The 12,727-nt window shown below is 42.2% G+C and overlaps 1 long non-coding RNA gene across 4 annotated transcripts in view; it reads right to left on the reverse strand.

Moving 5' to 3' along the window:
* LOC148056087 (uncharacterized) overlaps nt 1-12,727 on the reverse strand; it is a 102,576-nt gene that overhangs the window by 26,967 nt on the left and 62,882 nt on the right. For all 4 annotated transcript variants that reach the window (XR_015704125.1, XR_015704124.1, XR_015704126.1 and 1 more), the window contains 2 exons: nt 9,897-10,013; nt 9,569-9,700 (listed from right to left, as the gene is read on the reverse strand). This is a non-coding gene — a long non-coding RNA (uncharacterized LOC148056087). The remainder of the gene's footprint in view (nt 1-9,568; nt 9,701-9,896; nt 10,014-12,727) is intronic.

Below are 12,727 nucleotides of genomic sequence, written 5' to 3' on the forward strand. Positions count from 1 at the left end.
TGCAACAAAATGACAGATCTGAGTTGTGCTTGCCAGAGAATCTTGGAATGCATCAGTTTCACAACCATATGTGGAGAAGAGGAGTAAATCTGTATGGTACCAATTGTCATTCAACCCGGGACATATCCTCCAAGGTTCCTGGTGTCCAGCTTCATGGTATTGCCTTCCCTCAGTTGGGAAGCTGAGGGTTGGTTATAACCAATGAAGCTTAATATCTATAGCATCCAGTGAGAGAAGACCTGACTTTTTTTTTTTTTTTTTAAAGCAACTTTTCTGCTTTAAGAATAACTGAAAACAATTAGTGGTACATATCTAGACAAATAATATAAATTTATCCTGACCACCAGTCCAGATCCAAAGAGCCCAGATGAGCTTCTGAGAAATAATTCTCCTGATGCATTAATTGATATTATTACACACTATCACATATAGCTTTGCTTAAACTACAAGTTTAAGCTAGAACTGCAGAACAAAGAATGTCTTTACAGGTTAAGTCCCAGAAGCGGTATGAAGGCTCTTTAGGCAATCATATATCATACACCTGATAAAGTTCTCAAAGGGAACTCAGGCCATTACAAAGATTTAGTCAGAGCTGTTTCTTCCTACTCTTCATCAGGCCTTTGAATACTTGAATACTCATTGCAGCTTTCAGTCTCTCACAGTCCTTACTGATGGGCTGGCTCCTGATATCAGGAACTTCCATGGCGAGGCTGGAAAAGCAGCACAGAGCGCTTCACATCAGGACTGAAAAAGACGACCACTTTTTCACACCCATTTACATGATCTCATTGTTTTCTTCTGGGCTTTCAGCCTCCCTTCTACCTCTGTAGGCAGCACCCAGCAGCGTGCGCAGTGCTAACGCGGGAGTCTGTAGGTGCTGCCACCAGAAGCAGTAGCAGAAGACCTGGCAGAATGCAACTGGAGAGAGTCTCCTGCTATCGACGGCTTCCAGAACTCAGCTCATTGACCAAAGCAGGAGAGGGCAAGTCTTAAATCAAGCACAAGACAGAAATGATTAAGTAGTTCGGTGGAAAGATCAATGATGACACCACTTTGCTTCTTTCTTCAGCATATTACGAGCACATAGTATTTTCTCTTGCAGCAGAATTCATTAGTTTAATGTGAAATGCTGTGGGAAGGAACAGCAATCATAAAGTTGTAAGAAGGATTACGTGTTTGTCTCCGATAATGTTGGCCAGAGCTCTTTTTTCTTAGTAGCATTATTATTCCTTTCTCGTTTGAATATGATTCCTGCCTATATCTCTTCCTTTTTTCCCCAGATAACTTTATTTTAGGCCTTTTGAATTTTAAGGCCCTGGGCATAACCTGTTAAACATATCTATGGGTCAGACTCCGTGGCTGTATGGGAGTATGTGGCCATGAGAAAGCACAGCATCTGGAAGAGAGGTACAATCTTGCTGGTTATAAACCAACCTTTTCCATTCGCAGCAGCAAGGCATCCAAGTACCCACATATGCCTATAGTGCATGTAACAGCCACGAATCTTGTCCTGCCAGCCCACTGATAAGCTCACCCAGTTCAAGGGCCCAAAGCTTTAGCTGATATCAATCCACCAACGGGACTTCACTTATTTGTAAGAGCAGACGTTCGTGCCCTGTTATGTTTGCTTTGTACTATCATTTCCTTCTCATCAAGAAACAAACTCAATTATACTTTTCTTTGCTCCACGCGTAACTAATCAGCAGGCAACTCCTTCAGTAAGCCCAGCCATTTCAAATACCTCCTCTCAGACGCAGATATCTCAAAAAAGAAGTATTACTTCCATACCCCTCAAGGGGTGCATGCACAGTCATTAATCTTTCTTTCATCTCACAGAATGCTAATAAAACAATCACCTCCCTATCCCTGAATTGGGTAGGTCCCAATTAACATGCTAATTGGGCAGATCTTCTCTAATGACTCCCAAACCTCAGCAGTAATATGTTATTTAGATAGAAAAGAGTTATCTAAAAGATAGGTAGAATTAAAAACTGGCAAGCCAGAGCACAGTTTGGATAGGCAAAATACTGAAATGGACTTTTCTACTGCAAGAATTAAAATTCTCCACCTGCCTATGCTACAGATCATATATTTACAGATTCAGCACCTTGCAAGGTTCAGAGAAAGAGGCATTTTGAAGGTAACATACAGCTGTAATAAAGAATACCATTCCAGCAGAGAGAAACAACAAATGAGTAACAATGAAGTTTTTAAATATATTATTAAACCTGTTTATTTTAATACGTCTCTAAATAAAGCTAGCTTTTATTATCCGACACAAAAACGTACAAGGTGTTTTGCAAACCCAGCAATGCCAGAAGCTCTGGCAGTTTGTATTCATGAGCAACTTCAAGATGGATAGTTCAAGTCTTAATGGAATTAGTCCACTGGGGCTAGTATTGTGTTTATGCAGTTAAAGGCTCTATATAATCAAATTTCTGCGCATTTGCTCTCTTCAGAAAACAGGACTCAATAATAATTTAAATCCCCCATTAAGCTAAAATGAAAATATTGGCAGATGCCATAAAAGTCATCGTTCTAAGGTTTTCTTTCATGCACATCTCATAGATAAAAGCAGAGTTTTGTTAGTAAGAAATTAGAAGTTTTGACTCTTATAAAACAAAACCGTTGATGTTTCTCTCTTGAAACTCCTACCGCAGAAGTCCCTGCAACCAGGGCCTGGCCCCCTAGAGCTGCACGCGTAGCTGACGAGCAGAGCGGAGCCCGCTGGCTCTGACAAGCGGCATTTCTGTAGGTACCAGGCACGGGGCCAGCCAGCGCTGCCCACACCCCAGGGCTGCGTCAGGGAGCGCAAACGCAGTGTCAGGACTACGTAGCAGCAGCTCACCCCGGCGCAGGCAACTGAGACCAACCTGTAGCACGTGCTTTGGTCCCACACTAGGAAACCTCAGAGAAAAAACAGATGATTTTTTTTTTAATTTTTTTTTTTGCTGTCCTTTTGGAGCATGCAGAAGGAGAAATACTGGCACGGGGACACCATGATATTATTTTGTATGACTTTCTGGACTTTATTTAACTCCATTAAAAATAGCTATGAAAAGGAGTCAAAACATTTCACTGTGATATTTTGTTTTGTGAGGCAGAACAATTTTTCACTAGAAGTTTTTTTTTTACAAGATGCCAAAAGCACAGATAAAATGTTTTTGTCCTGATTTCTGCTGTTTTTTCCAGTTTTAGTTTTTATGGTCTTGTTCACAAAACCAACATTCTGTCCTCTCCTTCCCCACTCCTCATTTTACAATGGCTGCAAATAATAATACCTATCTGTATGCTCTTCCCTGCATATGAAAGTGGGACAAGCAATGCAATAGCTGTTACTTACAGCTGTGACAGACCAAGAAAAAAATGAGTACAACTGAGCTCTGGACAGTTTGGCCCCTTTCTTTCCATCTCTGTATATCCAGGCAAACCTCCTCTCGCTTCTGAAGGCCCATTTGATACAGAATCTGCTGGTTTCATTTACTGGCAACTGCAATAAACCCCTGGCTTTAGATGTGCTACCAAAAGTCCTGTTAGAGGGTCACACCCTGCTCCACTGAAGTCAACGAGGCATTGATTTAGCAAAGCCCCTTAGCTCCTTCGGTGCCATGCTGCTGCTCTTGCCTTCATATAAGGCACAGTTTATAACATACATTTAGATAAAATTATAGAGCAAGAGGCATCAGTCTGAACAGAGTCTAAGTAATATAAAATATAGTAAAAAAAAAAAAAGATAGCTTTCTTTTATATGTGTGCAATACCGAAGTGCACAGGATCACAAAGACACATCTTTTTCCATATACTTTGTTTTGAACAATATAGTCCTTTCTTAGGAGTTACTGACAGAAAATAACATTACAATGAAATTATTGTAGCCTGTATTAGGCTGACCTGTGTTTCTTGCTGGCATTCTGTTATACAGCATAATGGTGCTAGAAAGCCCTTGGATTGAAATCGCTGTGTTACAGACCAGGCTTTCAATTCATAGCAAGTTCTAACAGAGCATCCTCATATCTGCCTGACAAATGAGTAATTACTTTTGAGCACACAGGACACCTGTATAACACCATTAAAACCATCTGTTTATGGTGTCTTCATTCCCCAACAGATAAAGGGTCTGCCAGTGATGGGAATCCTGGCTGGTATTTCCAAAGAGTAGAGATGCAGCTTCTGGGCCAGCATCCATTTTGTGTTACTCCCTACTCAGGATGGGTAAGGATCAAACTCTGGCACAATTTGATGGCTCAAGGTAATGTTCTGTACGTGTGAGAGCCCACACCGAAGAAACAGTACCATTCGAGATGCCTAACAGGGCTTCCTGGGATCTTCAGCTCTCCAAATTATTCCTAACAGAGTCAGGTAACCTGATTTCTGCTCAGGCGATCCGGGTAACTCTGGGCTACTATTTGCTCATCTAACTTTGCAAATGTGATTTCATCATGAAGAACAGCTTTAGAATTGAGTTTTGCTAGTAAAATTGCATTTGAAATGAAAGAGCACGTGCTGTCATTTTCATGAATGAGCCAACTTTGGCTAATGGGTAAGGCTACAAGCCAAGTTGCGTGTAAATGCTAAAGAAAGCAAATAACCTTACAATTTCCTCCCTCCCTCCAATTTCCAGGGAACTTCAACTAGAAAAGTACTTACGTGAACATAACCGGGCAGCTCCTGAAGTCCTGATTTCCCAGAGGGCCCCGTCTCCAGCTTGGAGCTGAGGAAAGCCCACAAATACCTCCTTCTTCCAAACCTTCTGTCTACAGGGGTTGGGGCCAGGAGAAGCAATGATCAAAGATTTGAAGCTGCCAGCTTGAGGCAAGGCGCAGCTCAATATTTTGGACACCAGCGTGATAAACCACCTTTTGGAGGAGCTGAGACCCCACTTAGTATCAGGAGACGTGTGCAAGCATTTTTTATTTATTCACAAGCAGCATACAAATTTAATGTTGTAAAGCCAGCAGTGGGATACTTTCGATACTTTCAGGAGGGCGATGGTTACTGGTTGTTAAACTCTGGAGAAAGATGGAGGATGACCTGGTTTTAATTACTGTAATTCCAAAGACAAAGAATGAAGAATAAAAAAAAAAAAAAAAAGAAAAGAGAAAAGAAAAGGAAATGTATTTCCCATTTTCAGCTAGAAAACAAAACCCACCACGTTAACCCATTTAACCTGTTACACCCTAATCCATAAGAGAGAGAGTCCCTTCTAGGGACTTCAGGAGCTGGGAAGGACATCATTGCTTTATAGCTTTGACCTGCAGATTTTTTTTTTTTTAAACACAGTTAAAAAGGGAACCAAAGACAAAAAACTATAAAAATAAACCCCAAAGCATAAACCCTCCAGAATGTGTGTAACCAACTCCTTTTCATGCCACATGGACATAAGAAACTCTCAAATGTGATCTTAGCAATGAGACATCTGGACCATTACCAAGCACTGCCAGTCATTATAGGCTTCCTCCAAATCTCCCAGACTCAAGGGTTCAGTCCTTCCACTGATTTCAGATCGAGTCCAGCTGACACAGACAACTAGCACACAACTGAGCTGTCAAAACCAAAAACACAATCCAAAAAAGTGCTTTGTGATACGGGTCCAAACTCACCGGTGTATTAAATCAAAGAGATGCAGCAGGAGCCTTGAATGAAAGTCACTGTGCTCCTCCTCCAGCCCGAGTCTGACAGCAAGTCAGCTGAGGTCTGAGCAACGAGCCGTCATGCAGGTACTAACAGGCTCAGAGGGGTCTCGCTAAAACACAGGCTTTTCCTCAATATGTTCCAAATTTAGGCTTATGAAACTTGCTTTATAGCATTATATGAGACAAACTAAAGACACTGGAGATTTTGCTTATTAGCGCAAGTGCTACTCCCCAGACGAAAGCTTGCTGGAAGACCCTACCTATAATCGAGATCTGGGGCTTTTGTATACACACAGACAACAGACTTGGCAAGCAGTGAATTCTGTAGACCTTTCCTCTTAAACATAATGCAGAGAAACAAACTGGACCTGATCAAATGAACTTCAAAACAGCCATCCCCTGGGAGGATGCAAGGGCTCTGCCCCAAGGCGCCTGCAGCAGGCAGCAGCACCCTAGCGAGGGCAGGAGCACCCACCCAGGTCCCCAGCAGCACAACGCCTTTCCCCGCACCAGCTCCTCCGACACCCCTGTGCAAAACAGAGTTTACACAGGCAAATTACTCAGCTGCTTTCCTCCTGGTGGCACCTCTAGGGTGGTGCAGTGTGTGCAGGCTCAGACAGGGCATTCGGAGGATGAGAGGGTTTTCTTTTTGAGCACAGCTGAATACCTCAGTCCCTTTTTGTACCCACAAGGGACAGCAAGCAAGAGAATATCCCCTTGGAAGGACAGCCAGGATAACACAACAGCTGGATGTTGCTGGCACCATGTGGGCTATTGTGAAAGAATCCAGCAGAGCTCTTTTACACAGCTTTATACCTGTATTTATTTATCTATAAATATCTATATCTATCTACATAGATATACTGTTCTTTCTTACTATATAACCTCTTTATAGGGAACGCTAATATTTCTGTGTACCACAGCATGGCATTGTGCTGTAGAAGCTGGGCTTGAAGGAAAGGCAATCATGGAAAAAGGCTCTCAGACATAGGCTTAAAAGCAACGTAACCAGAGACAAACAGCTTCAGGGTGAGCTATCTGAAGGGGTGTGTTTTCCTGGCAGAAATACAGTTCCCTGAGCTGTACTCATATCTTCTGCACACTCGCATCATGGTTCAATGATATAATACATCCAACTTAGATCAAAACTACCGGAGCTGTGAGACACAAAGCACTGATCCAGTAAAAATTTGCTCTGCTGATTCAGATTTGTTAAAAAAAAAATAAATGTTGACAGGTTAACTTTTCACTGGCAGGCTTTATGCTGGATCACGCGCCATCTGTCTGCAGCACTTTTCCAAGATCCCATATCATCTTCAGCTACCAGAAAACAAACATATGCTCCTTATCTTATATTTTGGCTAATTCACTAGAGATGCAATTGTGTGTCCATGCCTGATTTGGTTCAAATCTGTGTTGCTGGACAGTCCTGTAAGTGCATGGATGTGGTATCAAGACCAGGGAATAACATCTTCAGCCTTTGCTGGAACAGTCCCAGAATGTATTGCCCTGGGGCAAAGACTCTGGGCTAAGCAGGGAGGCAGCTGAGTGCTCAAGGTTGCATGAAAAGTCATTCTGTGTGACCAAAATTGTGGTGCCCCCCTTAAGAATGGATCTGGCCTGAAACCCAAAGCTGCTGCTGGCTTTGCTAAGGTTGGACCAGTTATGTACATATACTTTAGTTTATACAGACTATGAAGTATTTAAAAGGCTTAAAAACAATTGCCTTGCTCATCTTGAAAACATACCCTTTTGCTCATTGTTTCAGAATTGCTTTTTTCCTTTTCATCTTTTTTTGGTGTTTTTCAGAAATCAGTTTGAACAGAAAGAACTTTGAGCTGCCTGCAAAGAACAAAATAAAGAGAGGAAACTTTTGATTTGCAGCCTTTTCTAAACAACAAAAATGCATGCAGAACATCCCCTGATGAGACCTGGCTCATGACCCCCTACAAGCCACCCCTGCTCAGCTGAAGCTGAAATGGTTCCAGGTGAGCTCAAAAAGAGCTCCAAAGACTGTTGACCTGTTTATCAAAGTTGCTATGTGGAGTGTAATAGATCAGTGGGTTTGGAAACATCACTGAAGGATGTGTGGGCTGAAAGCACTACAGCTATGTAAATGGAAATTTTCTTTCTAAAGAGTGAAATAGGCAGATTTTGCTCATTGCTTCCACATAAACGAGTGACCAAATGAAGAGAAAAATGATCAAGAATAATGTATGCATAATAAAAATGTATACATGCTTAATCGAAAATTCATTGCCTCCAAAGGTTCATCAAATAATTACTTAATCTTGAACAGCTGCATGCACAATAAAATTTGCTCGCACTAGGTCTGAATAGAATTAATTTTTCTTGAGTATTGTAACATAACCAGTACCCTCCAAATGTTCAGCAAGTGGCAACTCCAACTGAAAATGGCACTAAAGGAACTTGTATTTAAAAGGACCTACACAAACCAGACTGATTCTGAGCTGACATTCGCTGGTTTTAATCATGCCTGAAGAAATAACAGAGCTACTGCATACAAAAGTTTATTAATGAGTCAAATCTGATCCATGCATTGCTTTGCTCAATAAACATGAGAAGCTTTACGTCACAGCTAAAATATTTCATTCCTGCTGTGAACCGAGCAGAGGATATTCAGGCCCCGTGCAGGAGATGTTAGACATCGTGCCCACTGCAATGTCAGAGTTTCCTTTGCTTCCCAAAACCTCTGCAGGGAGTCAAAGGGCTGGGTCTCAGGCAGGGTTTGGGGGCATCGATCCTCAGCCTGGACGGAGAGGGAGAGCCTCAGTAACCTTGCTGGAGCAGAACTTAGAAGAAAGATTCACTCCACCCCATTCTTTTGGTAAAGTCACTTCTGTGCTGACAGCAGGATTTGTTCCAACGCACTTCATTTTTTGAAATATTTATTCCATCAAATTTCCTTGAATAATTTTTATTACTGGGTCACCTGTCTTGAAAGGGGAGCTGCAAACAGAATTGCTGTCCTAGGTCACTAACACCCTATAACCTCTGTCCTCACGAGCCTTCCCTGCGATGCTTGCGCTGTAAGAAATTCCCTAACTGCCAGTGAATTACATTACGTTACGCGCTGCCCCCTCCCCGTACCAACCTTTCAGCGGGAGACTTGCTTTGTTGCACTGAAGTTAGCAGAAAGACTCCCACTGACTTCGCCTCAGTGACAATTGGATCAGACGCTGGGTAGGTATATCGAAAATTCACAAAGCGCCAGTTTGGAAGCACTTAACAAATGTCACCGTTTACTCTAGTAAGAGGAGCTGCTTGCCAAAGATTCAGCTCCCACGGTGAACAAAGGGATGAGGGATGTTCCAATTTACCATGGGTAGCTATCCCTTGCAGCACCAGGCTGCCCGTTTCCATGCGCAGCTATGAAATAAAAGTTTTACAATAATCACAGGACCAAAGACTGCCTTTCCTCTACCCAAAGCTGAACGAGTTCAAAATGCCTGGGATGAGAGATGACCACATCCATAGTCAGACAAGATGTGTAGCGGCCCACGTAGTTTTGTAATTAAGCTAGGTTTGCAAGGTTTTTATTTTGGAGAAAAAACAACAAGATCTCTTATAATTGGAAATGAAACTAAATGAATGCCACTGCCTTTATTCTGGCAGCTGAATTCCAGTAATGGTTAGCAATTGCTGTGTTTGTAATGTAAATATACTACTGTCACTGCACTGAAATAGATTGCTTCTTTTTCCCTACTCATCAAAGTAAAAAAATTTGCTCCAGCTGCTGCTGATCAAGAATATGGAGAACATTACCCAGACTATCAGTATTCTGCATACGCTGCCAGGTGCACAAATAACTCACTAGCATCTCTCTCTTTCAATCCAGTTAATTGAATCATGGCTTGATTGAGTTCAACAGACAATAAAAAAATATTTTCCCAGTTTGAAAAATTTTGACTTACCTCAGTGAGTAGAAGAGCAATAAGGGATATCTCCGCAAGAAAAATTGTGTTTGCTAGTCTCATCCGAATCGGTGTTCAATTTTGTGAGCTCTCAGCTTTTCTTTTGCTTCCTTACTCATATTTCTGTTAGTGCTGCAAGACAAATGAGCCAGCAGATACCACAAAAGGTCAAACGACAGATAGCAAGACAAATTTTAGCATAACTAGATTTTCTCATCCATTGCACGGTCCTGCAGCGTACAGATGGGATTTCTGCTCTAGTTATGTTCTCAAAAGGGACCGCTACAGCTGCACTTAACGGAGGAGGCATTGCTGAAGGAGAGCTGACCTGCGCTGCACCACGGGTCCATCCAGCCGGGTGTCCTGAGCACTTCCCTCCTGGAGACTGCTGTGTTTCAGTCTAAAACACAATGTTATGATTTAGCATCAGGTGAAGCACGGGACCCTGCAAAGACAGGGAGAGTGGTTGGTTTGCCCATTGAATTCAGCTGGCAGAGAACTAACTGTAAGGGAAATGAAGGAATTTTACAGCTGAGAAAACCTCCTCTGCTGTGCAGAACTGCCAGACTTTTTTTTTTTTTTTATGGAAACCCTCTTCTTTATGGAAACAGAAAGCTCTCATGCTTCCTAATTGTCCAAACGGTTTCTGCATTTGCCAGAGGAACCATGGAAATCAGCTACAACAGTGGCTGTGCCAGACAAACCCTCTCTCCTGCTGCGTCTTCAGCTTGTTTCTCTCTTTCCCCAGCTGATGCTTCCTGAACTCCCTGCTTGCCACACTGGGGTGACCTACAGCATCGCTCCCAGTCCAAATCTCAGGACGCAGTCCCATCTCCAGCACGGCTGCAGCAACACCGAGCCAGCTAATGGAGATGTGCAGAAGGCCGAGACCCAAAGCCCTGCAATCTTAGCAAAGTCTGGGGCGTTCGACCAGCGTTGCCTAGAAGAGAGCAGAAGGTACAAGAGGACAGAGCAGAACCGCGGTGTCAGCATCCGCAGAGCTGACAACTTTGCAATTTCTCGGTGACCTTGCACGTAACAGTCGGGATGAAGGTACCTGGAGGCCCATGTGAAGGTTGGCTTTGGGCCAACGCATGCATTTGCTGCCTAGCTTTGTGATCAGATTTGAACCTTCAGCCGTCATTGCATACTTTTCCACCCATCACCCCCCCCCCCCGCCCCCTTCTCTGGATTGCAACAGGACAAGATTCCCAGCTGATGTAAATCAGCACACCTCCAGTAAAACCAGCAGGGCTGCAGTGCTCTGCACAACCCATCTCCTATCTAGAAGAGTTCAAAGATCTTACTATTTTGTAAAATATTAGGCCCTACACAGCAGGGATAAATTTGACTAATCCTGACAGAGTTAAGTCCCATTCATTAGCATCTGCATAATATTTGCAATTTCCTTGTTTATTGAAAACTAGTGTTTCCTAAATATGCACTGAGGGTACTTTTTTTAATAGACACCAGACGCAAATAATTGTCAATCCACTCAAATTCTATTTAACAAGCTCTTGAGTAGAGCCTGCTCTTCCAAACTGGTTTTCTGTTTTGGGCAAACTTCAGTGGAGGACAGGCCAGCTCTTAGCATCTAGCTTTGCTATGTTAACTGCAATGTGTTAAAAGAAACAGCCCAATCCCCCCAAAAACCAAAATACAAATCAAGAATTAAGAGCTTTCAGCTGCATTCAGTTGTCAAACAGGCTCTGGAGTATTAACAGATGCAAACAGTATGTATTTTGGTGCAATTAATATAGAGAAGGAAGATTGATGAGGCAGAGTTAAGCATCAGATTCTGAATTAAATCCTGGTTTTACGTGCTTGAACGAGGTGTGCTTTATTACAGCGTGACACCCACCAGCACAGATAAAGCGCAGGGTCCATCAGCATTTTCCAGCCTAAGTCAGGTCTGTTGTCCAGAGCAGGAAGGTCGGGGCCGTAACTCAGCTGTGACCATTCTCTTGAGTCAGTAGTTTGGCAGACAAGGTCTCCTCTGAGGACAGTAGTGTTTGTTCTGCTAATTATTGTTCCAACTGGTTTGACCTTTTTAAAATTAAAGGAGAGTTGGAAAGGAAAACTATATGCAAGTCAAGTTTTCCACAATTTCAGATAATTTCTTACAGCTTGAGATACTGTGTTTTATAACTGTGAGCGCAGAACATGGATGAGATGTTAAGAACATACTGAAAATTAAGAATATGCCCCTTCAGGTACTTGATACTAACCCTGCCCAGAAAAGACCTTTAGGTTGCAGGCTACAGAGTGAAAACTAGTTTAGATTCCTTCAAATCATGAAGATGTCCGTGTGTAACGATTTGGTTTGGATCACTGTTGACTCAAAGTGACCCATCTCCAAACAGCACACTTGTTTTCACTGTTTTTTCAGGTAGGCTAGAAGCAATGCAGTTAAATATAATGCTTCTATCAGCAACATTGCTTCTGCAAATTTTAGAAATTAATATGGTAATTGGAAATTGTTAAAAATTGATAAACACGTGTGAATGAAAAGGCACTGCTGTGAGCCAATTTAAATGGAGAAACCATGGAACAAAGAAAAAGCAGCAACAAAATTTTTTGGCACATAAGCAAGTTTTTCCCTTAAAGAAGTGTACGCATGTACAAAAATGAGAAAATATGTAGGAGAAAGTTGGAAAATATTTGCACCAAGGGAGATATAAGGTTCATCCAGCCATCCCTTTGGAGTCAGAAGAGATGAGCATTAATTTAGCGCTAGCAGGGAACTGTTTTTGACTGCACATCAGTTATGCTCATGCTGAACTCGGAAGAAGTTTTGATGGAAGACTTTAGCTGGAATTATCAGCATCCTCGGAATAGGAGGCCTGATCCTGCCACGTCTGGGAGCTTGCCTGAGTGAAAGCTGTACAAAACCATCCAGAACAAGGAGCTGCTCTGCAGAGGGTCTTTATGTATGACTACTTGCCCTCACAACCAGAAATCGCAGCAAAAAAGCTGGCGTGTCAAACTCTAAATTATCTAAAGAGAATAATAAAATAATAAGGTAATTAATACTTAAGATAATGAATGAAATCTTTTAAACTCATGAGGTTAAATAAGATAGAAGGATTTAAAGAAAAACTCTGCTGACTGCAGTGCATAGTGGTCTTAAAAAGAAAAGCCTGTCCTAACTGTGGATTC

The sequence above is a fragment of the Nipponia nippon genome, unplaced genomic scaffold, assembly GCF_047370975.1.
Source record: "Nipponia nippon isolate SJK-2023a ecotype South Korea unplaced genomic scaffold, ASM4737097v1 scaffold_18, whole genome shotgun sequence".
NCBI lineage: Eukaryota > Metazoa > Chordata > Aves > Pelecaniformes > Threskiornithidae > Nipponia > Nipponia nippon.